We start from the raw sequence: 7,437 nt of genomic DNA, 5'->3' as shown, positions 1-7,437 counted from the left end.
TCATGTAGAACGGAAGTGTTTGTCAGGCACGCGTTCATAGGGGAGAAGGATGATGAGCGTCACATAATCATCACCTTCATCACGTTCTTGGGTGCGAATGGATATCTTAGAAGCGAAATAAGATGAATTGAATAGAAAACAGTAGTACTTTGCATTAATCTTTGAGGAACAGCAGAGCTCCACACCTTAATCTATGGAGTGTAGAAACTCTACCGTTGAAAATACATAAGTGAAGGTCCAGGCATGGCCGAGATGGCCAGCCCCTCTGATCTAAGAACTAGGCGTCCAAAGATGTCAAATACAATAGTAAGAGGTCCTATTTATAATAAACTAGTCACTAGGGTTTACATGAGTAAGTAATTGATGCATAAATCCACTTCCGGGGCCCACTTGGTGTGTGCTTGGGCTGGGCTTTAAGTGTTGCACGTGCAGAGGCCATTTGTGGAGTTGAACGCCAGTTTTTGTGCCAGTTTGGGCGTTCAACTCTGGTTTTGGATCCTTTTCTGGCGCTGGACGCCAGATTTGGGCAGAAGGCTGGCATTGAACGCCAGTTTACGTCGTCAATTCTTGGCCAAAGTATGGACTATTATACATTTCTGGAAAGCCCTGGATGTCTACTTTCCAACGCAATCGGAAGCGCGCCATTTCGAGTTCTGTAGCTCCAGAAAATCCACTTTGAGTGCAGGGAGGTCAGAATCCAACAGCATCAGCAGTCCTTCTTCAACCTCTGAATCTGATTTCTGCTCAAGTCCCTCAATTTCAGCCAGAAAATACCTGAAATCATAGAAAAACACACAAACTCATAGTAAAGTCCAGAAATGTGAATTTAGCATAAAATCTATTAAAAACATCCCTAAAAGTAACTAGATCCTACTAAAAACATACTAAAAACAATGTCAAAAAGCGTATAAATTATCCGCTCATCACAACACCAAACTTAAATTGTTGCTTGTCCCCAAGCAACTGAAAATCAAAATAGGATAAAAAGAATAGAATATACTATAAATTCCAAACTATCAATGAAACAGAGCTTCAATCATATGAGCGGGACTTATAGCTTTTTGCCTCTTGAATAGTTTTGGCATCTCACTTTATCCATTGAGGTTCAGAATGATTGGCATCTATAGGAACTTCAGATTTCGAATAGTGTTATTGACTCTCTTAGTTCAGTATGATGATTCTTGAACACAGCTTCTTTATGAGTCTTGGCCGTGGCCCTAAGCATTTTGTTTTCCAGTATTACCACCGGATACATAAATGCCACAGACACATAATTGGGTGAACCTTTTCAGATTGTGACTCAGCTTTGCTAAAGTCCCCAATTAGAGGTGTCCAGGGTTCTTAAGCACACTCTTTGTTTTTGCTTTGGACCTTGACTTTAACCGCTCAGTCTCAAGTTTTCACTTGACACCTACACGCCACAAGCACATGGTTAGGGACAGCTTGGTTTAGCCGCTTAGACCAGAATTTTATTCCTTTAGGCCCTCCTATCCACTGATGCTCAAAGCCTTGGGATCCTTTTTATTTGCCCTTGCCTTTTGGTTTTAAGGGTTATTGGCTTTTTGCTCTTGCCTCTTGGTTTTAAGAGCTTTTGGCTTTTTCTGCTTTCTTTCTATATTTTTTTTTTCGCCTATTTTTTTTTTTTCTGCAAGCTTTGTTCTTTGCTGCTTTTTCTTGCTTCAAGAATCATTTTTATGATTTTTCAGATTATCAAATAACATGTCTCCTAGTCATCATTCTTTCAAGAGCCAACATATTTAACATTCTTAAACAACAACTTCAAAAGACATATGCACTGTTCAAGCATACATTCAGAAAACAAGAAGCATTGTCACCACATCAATATAATTAAACTAAGTTCAAGGATAAATTCAAAACTCATGTACTTCTTGTTCATTTGATTTAAAACACATTTTTTTTTTAAGAGAGGTGATGGATTCATAGGACATTTATAACTTTAAGACATAGTTACTACTACTAATGATCATGTAATGAAGACACAAACATAGATAAGCACATAACATAGAAAATGAAAAACAGAGAAAGTAAGAACAAGGAATGAGTCCACCTTAGTGATGTCCTTGAGCTCTTCTATGTCTCTTCCTTGTCTTTGTTGCTCCTCCTTCATTGCTTTTAGATCTTCTCTGATTTCATGAAGGATGATGGAGTGCTCTTGATGTTCCACCCTTAGTTGCTTCCAATAATTGTGTGGAAGAAAATGTATCCCTTGAGGTATCTCAGGGATCTCTTGATTTGCAGCCACATGGTCTACCACTGAACTATAGATCCTTTACATAATTGTTTTACCACACCAAACTTAGAATGTTGCTCGCCCTCGAGCAAAAGAAGAAAGAATAGATGAAGAAGAAGATGTGGAAAGAAAAAAAACTAGGATTATGAGGAGGTAAGGTGGGGATCCTGTGGGGTCCACAGATCCTGAAGTGATCCTGTGAGGTCGACAGATCTTGAGGTGTCAAGGCATTTACATCCCTGCACCAATTTAGGCATGCAAAATGCCCTTGCATACAACTCTGGGCGTTCAGCGCCAGGTTGGTGCCTATTTTGGGCGTTCAACGCCCATTTGCTGCCATTTCTGGCGTTGAACGCCATAACCATGCTTGTTCTGGGCGTTCAGCGCCAGGATGCTCCCATTCTGGGCGTTCAGCGCCAGAACTATGCCCTGTTCTGGCGTTTGAACGCCAGACAGATGCTCCTCTAGGGTGTGATTTTTCTTCTACTGTTTTTGATTCCGTTTTCAATTTTTATATTTATTTTGTGACTCCACATGATCATGAACCTAAGAAAACATGAAAAACAAGAATGATAGGGTTAGATAAATAAACATTGGGTTGCCTCCCAACAAGCGCTTCTTTAATGTCAATAGCTTGACAGTGGGCTCTCATGGAGCCTCACAGATGTGCAGAGCTTTGTTGAGACTCTCCAACACCAAACTTAGAGTTTGGATATGGGAGTTCAACACCAAACTTAGAGTTTGGTTGTGGCCTCCCAACACCAAACTTAGAGTTTGACTGTGGGGGCTCTGGTTGACTCTGCTTGGAGAGAAGCTTTTTCTGCTTCCTCTCCATGGTTGCAGAGGGAGATCCTTGAGTTTTAAACACAAAGGACTTCTCATTCCATTGAAGGAATATTTCACCTCTGTCAACATCAATCACAACTCTTGCTGTGGCCAGGAAAGGTCTTCCTAGGATGATGGATTCATCCTCTTCCTTTCCAGTATCCAGGACTATGAAATCAGTAGGTATGTAAAGGCCCTCAACCTTTACTAATACATCTTCTACTTGTCCATAAGCCTATTTTCTTGAGCTGTCTGCCATCTCCAGTGAGATTTTAGCAGCTTGCACCCCATAGATTCCCAGTTTCTCTATTACAGAGAGGGGCATGAGGTTTATTCCTGAACCAAGGTCACACAGAGCCTTAAAGATCATGGTGCCTATGGTACAGGGTATTATGAACTTTCCAGGATCCTGTCTCTTCTGAGGCAATGTCAGTTGATCCAGATCACTTAGTTCATTGATGAACAAGGGAGGTTCAACTTCCCAAGCATCAATGCCAAACAATTTGGCATTCAGCTTCATGATTGCACCAAGAAACTTGGCAGTTTGCTCTTCAGTGACATCCTCATTCTCTTCAGAAGAGGAATACTCATCAGAGCTCATGAAGGGCATAAGGAGGTTCAATGGAATCTCTATGGTCTCTAGATGAGCCTCAGAGTCCTTTGGTTCCTCAGAGGGAAGCTCCTTATTGACCACTGGACGTCCCAGGGGGTCTTCCTCCTTGGGATTCACGTCCTCTCCTCTCCTCACAGGTTCGGCCATGGCGCTTATGTCAATGGCCTTGCACTCTCCTTTTGGGTTCTCTTCTGTATTGCTTGGGAGAGTACTAGGAGGGATTTCAGTGATCCTTTTACTCAGCTGGCCCACTTGTGCTTCCAGATTTCTAATGGAAGACCTTGTTTCATTCATGAAACTTACAGTGGCCTTAGATAGATCAGAGACTAGATTTGCTAAATTAGAAGCATTTTGTTCTGAGTTCTCTGTCTGTTGCTGAGTTGATGATAGAAAAGGCTTGCTATTGCTAAACCTGTTTCTTCCACCATTATTAAAGCCTTGTTGAGGCTTTTGATCATTCCATGAGAAATTTGGATGATTTCTCCATGTTGAGTTATAGGTGTTTCCATAAGGTTCACCTAAGTAATTAACCTCTGCTATTGCAGGGTTCTCAGGATCATAGGCTTTTTCTTCAGAAGATGCCTCTTGAGTACTGTTGGATGCAGCTTGCATTCCATGCAGACTCTGAGAAATCATATTGACTTGCTGAGTCAATATTTTGTTCTGAGCCAATATGGCATTCAGAGTATCAACTTCAAGAACTCCCTTCTTCATAGGCGTCCCATTACTCACAGGATTCCTTTCAGAAGTGTACATGAACTGGTTATTAGCAACCATGTCAATGAGTTCTTGAGCTTCTGCAGGCGTTTTCCTTAGGTGAATGGATCCACCTGCAGAAGTGTCCAGTGACATCTTTGATAGCTCAGATAAACCATCATAGAATATATCCAGGATGGTCCATTCTGAAAGCATGTCAGAAGGACACTTTTTGGTCAACTGTTTGTATCTTTCCCAAGCTTCATAGAGGGATTCACCTTCTTTCTGTCTGAAGGTTTGAACATCAGCTCTAAGCTTGCTCAGCTTTTGAGGAGGAAAGTACTTGGCTAAGAAAGCCATGACCAGCTTATCCCAAGAGTTCAGGCTGTCTTTAGGTTGAGAATCCAACCATAATCTAGCTCTGTCTCTTACAGCAAAAGGGAAAAGCATGAGCCTGTAGACTTCAGGATCTATTCCATTAGTCTTAACAGTATCACATATCTGCAAGAATTCAGTCAAGAACTGAAAAGGATCTTCAGATGGAAGTCCATGAAACTTGCAGTTCTGCTGCATCAGAGAAACTAACTGAGGTTTCAGCTCAAAGTTGTTTGCTCCAATGGCAGGAATGGAGATGCTTCTTCCATGTAATTTGGAATTAGGTGCAGTAAAGTCACCAAGCATCCTCCTTTCATTATTATTATTTTCGCCTGCCATCTCCTCTGCCTGTTCGAAAATTTCTGAAAGGTTATCTCTGGATTGTTGTATTTTAGCTTCTCTTAATTTTCTCTTCAGAGTCCTTTCAGGTTCTGGATCTGCTTCCACAAGAATGTTCTTATCCTTGCTCCTGCTCATATGACAAGGAAGAATGGCCAGAAAAATGATAATAATAATAGAAATCCTTTATACCACAGTATAGGGATCCCTTTGTAAGTAGAAGAAGAGGGGGAGATAAAGGATGTGATGTAAAGGAAGAAACACAACTGTGAGGATTGGAATGTGAGATGAGATGTTAGGATATGAATGAATAAATAGAATGAGATGGGAGAGAAGGAGGGAATTTTCGAAATTTATTTTTGAAAAGGAGTTAGTGATTTTTGAAAATAGTTTTTGAAAAAGTTTAGTATTTTTTTCGAATTTTTTTTTAAATTAAAATAATTAATAAATTAAAAAGAAATTTTGAAAAAGGGGAGAGATATTTTCGAAAAAATGAGAGAGAGAGAGTTAGTTAGGTGGTTTTGAAAAAGTAAAGAAACAAACAAAAGGTTAGTTAGTTAGTTGAAACAAATTTTGAAAAGATAAGAAGTTAGGAGGTTAGAGAAGATATTTTGAAAAGATATTTTTGAAAAAGATAAGATAAGAAGATATTTTTGAAAAGATATGATTGGAGTTAGTTTTGAAAAAGATTTGATTTTTTTTTTTAAAATCTCAATTAATGACTTGATTCATAAGAAATCACAAGATATAATTCTAGAACTCAAAGTTTGAATCTTTCTTAACAAGCAAGTAACAAACTTCAAATTTTTGAATCAAAACATTAATTGATTATGTTATTTTCGAAAATTTGGTATAAAAATAAGAAAAAGATTTTTGAAAAATATTTTTGAAATTTTCGAAAATAACTAATAATTTTGAAAAAGATTTGATTTTTGAAAAAGATTTTGAAAAAGATAAGATTTTCAAATTGAAAATTTGATTTGACTCATTGGCAACAACTTGATTTTTAAAAATTTTTGAAAAAGTCAATTCAAATTTTCGAATTTGATGAGAGAAACATGGAAAGATAATTTTTTTTATTTTTGAATTTTTATGATGAGAGAGAAAAACACAAAAAAAAAATGCAATGCATGAAATTTTTAGATCAAAACATGTGATGCATGCAAGAATGCTATGAATGTCAAGATGAACACCAAGAACACTTTGAATGTTATGATGAACATCAAGAACATATTTTTGAAAAATTTTTAATGCAAAGAAAACATGCAAGGCACCAAACTTAGAATTCTTTAATGCTTAGACACTAAGAATTCAAGAATGCATATGATAAACATGAAAAGACACAAAACAAAAAATCAAGATCAAACAAGAAGACTTACCAAGAACAACTTGAAGATCATGAAGAACACTATGAATGCATGATATTTTCGAAAAATGCAAGATGCATATGCAAGTGACACCAAACTTATAATGTGACTCAAGACTCAAACAAGAAACAAGAATATTTTTTTATTTTTATGATTTTATGATTTTTTTTTAGATTTTTAACTTATATTTTTCGAAAATTATTTAGAAAAAAAGAAAAATAAGGATTCAAAATTTTTAATATGAATTCCAGGAATCTTATGCTCTAAAGCTCCAATCAAAGGGTCAGGCATGGCTTAATAGCCAGCCAAGCTTTAGTATGTAACTCAGACATGACACGCCTGACATTCCTTGCATTCAACAGCCAATTGGCTAAGAAAGACAAAGAAGCTCTTCTCTTGAGTATAAGGATTGAGACATGGCTTTACAGCCAGCCAGGCTCCAACATGCTTCATGAAACACTAGAATTCATTCTTAAAAATTCTGAAGCCATAGAATAATTTATTTTTGAAAACATTTTTTTTTTCGAAAACAGATGAGAAAATTTTAGAAAATTTTTTTGAAAAATTTTTGAAAATAAAATAAAAAGAAAATTACCTAATCTGAGCAACAAGATGAACCGTCAGTTGTCCAAACACAAACAATCCCCGGCAACGGCGCCAAAAACTTGGTGGACGAAATTGTGATCCTCAAAGTTAGTCTCTTTGTATTTGTATGAAATCAAAAATACCCCAAAGAGATCATGGTGTAATGAATTGGGATCTTAATAATCCCTGGTAATGGCACGTGTGATCACAACTCCGTTCAACTAACCAGCAAGTGTACTGGGTCGTCCAAGTAATAAACCTTACGCGAGTAAGGGTCGATCCCACAGAGATTGTTGGCTTGAAGCAAGCTATGGTCACCTTGTAAATCTCAGTCAGGCGGATTTAAACATGATACTTTATTAGATTAAAATAAACAATAAAAGGGA

At 37.6% G+C, this 7,437-nt stretch overlaps 1 non-coding gene across 1 annotated transcript; it reads left to right on the top strand.

The window, feature by feature from the left end:
* Window positions 1-4,595: 4,595 nt before the first annotated feature.
* Window positions 4,596-4,703, top strand: LOC112780735 (small nucleolar RNA R71). Its single transcript, XR_003191551.1, has one exon. It is a non-coding gene; the product is annotated as a small nucleolar RNA R71 (small nucleolar RNA).
* The last annotated feature ends 2,734 nt before the right edge of the window (window positions 4,704-7,437 follow it).

This window comes from Arachis hypogaea, chromosome 19 (assembly GCF_003086295.3).
Source record: "Arachis hypogaea cultivar Tifrunner chromosome 19, arahy.Tifrunner.gnm2.J5K5, whole genome shotgun sequence".
Classification (NCBI taxonomy): domain Eukaryota; kingdom Viridiplantae; phylum Streptophyta; class Magnoliopsida; order Fabales; family Fabaceae; genus Arachis; species Arachis hypogaea.
Note: the sequence above shows the minus strand (reverse complement) of the source record. Positions and strands in the feature narration are given on the sequence as shown.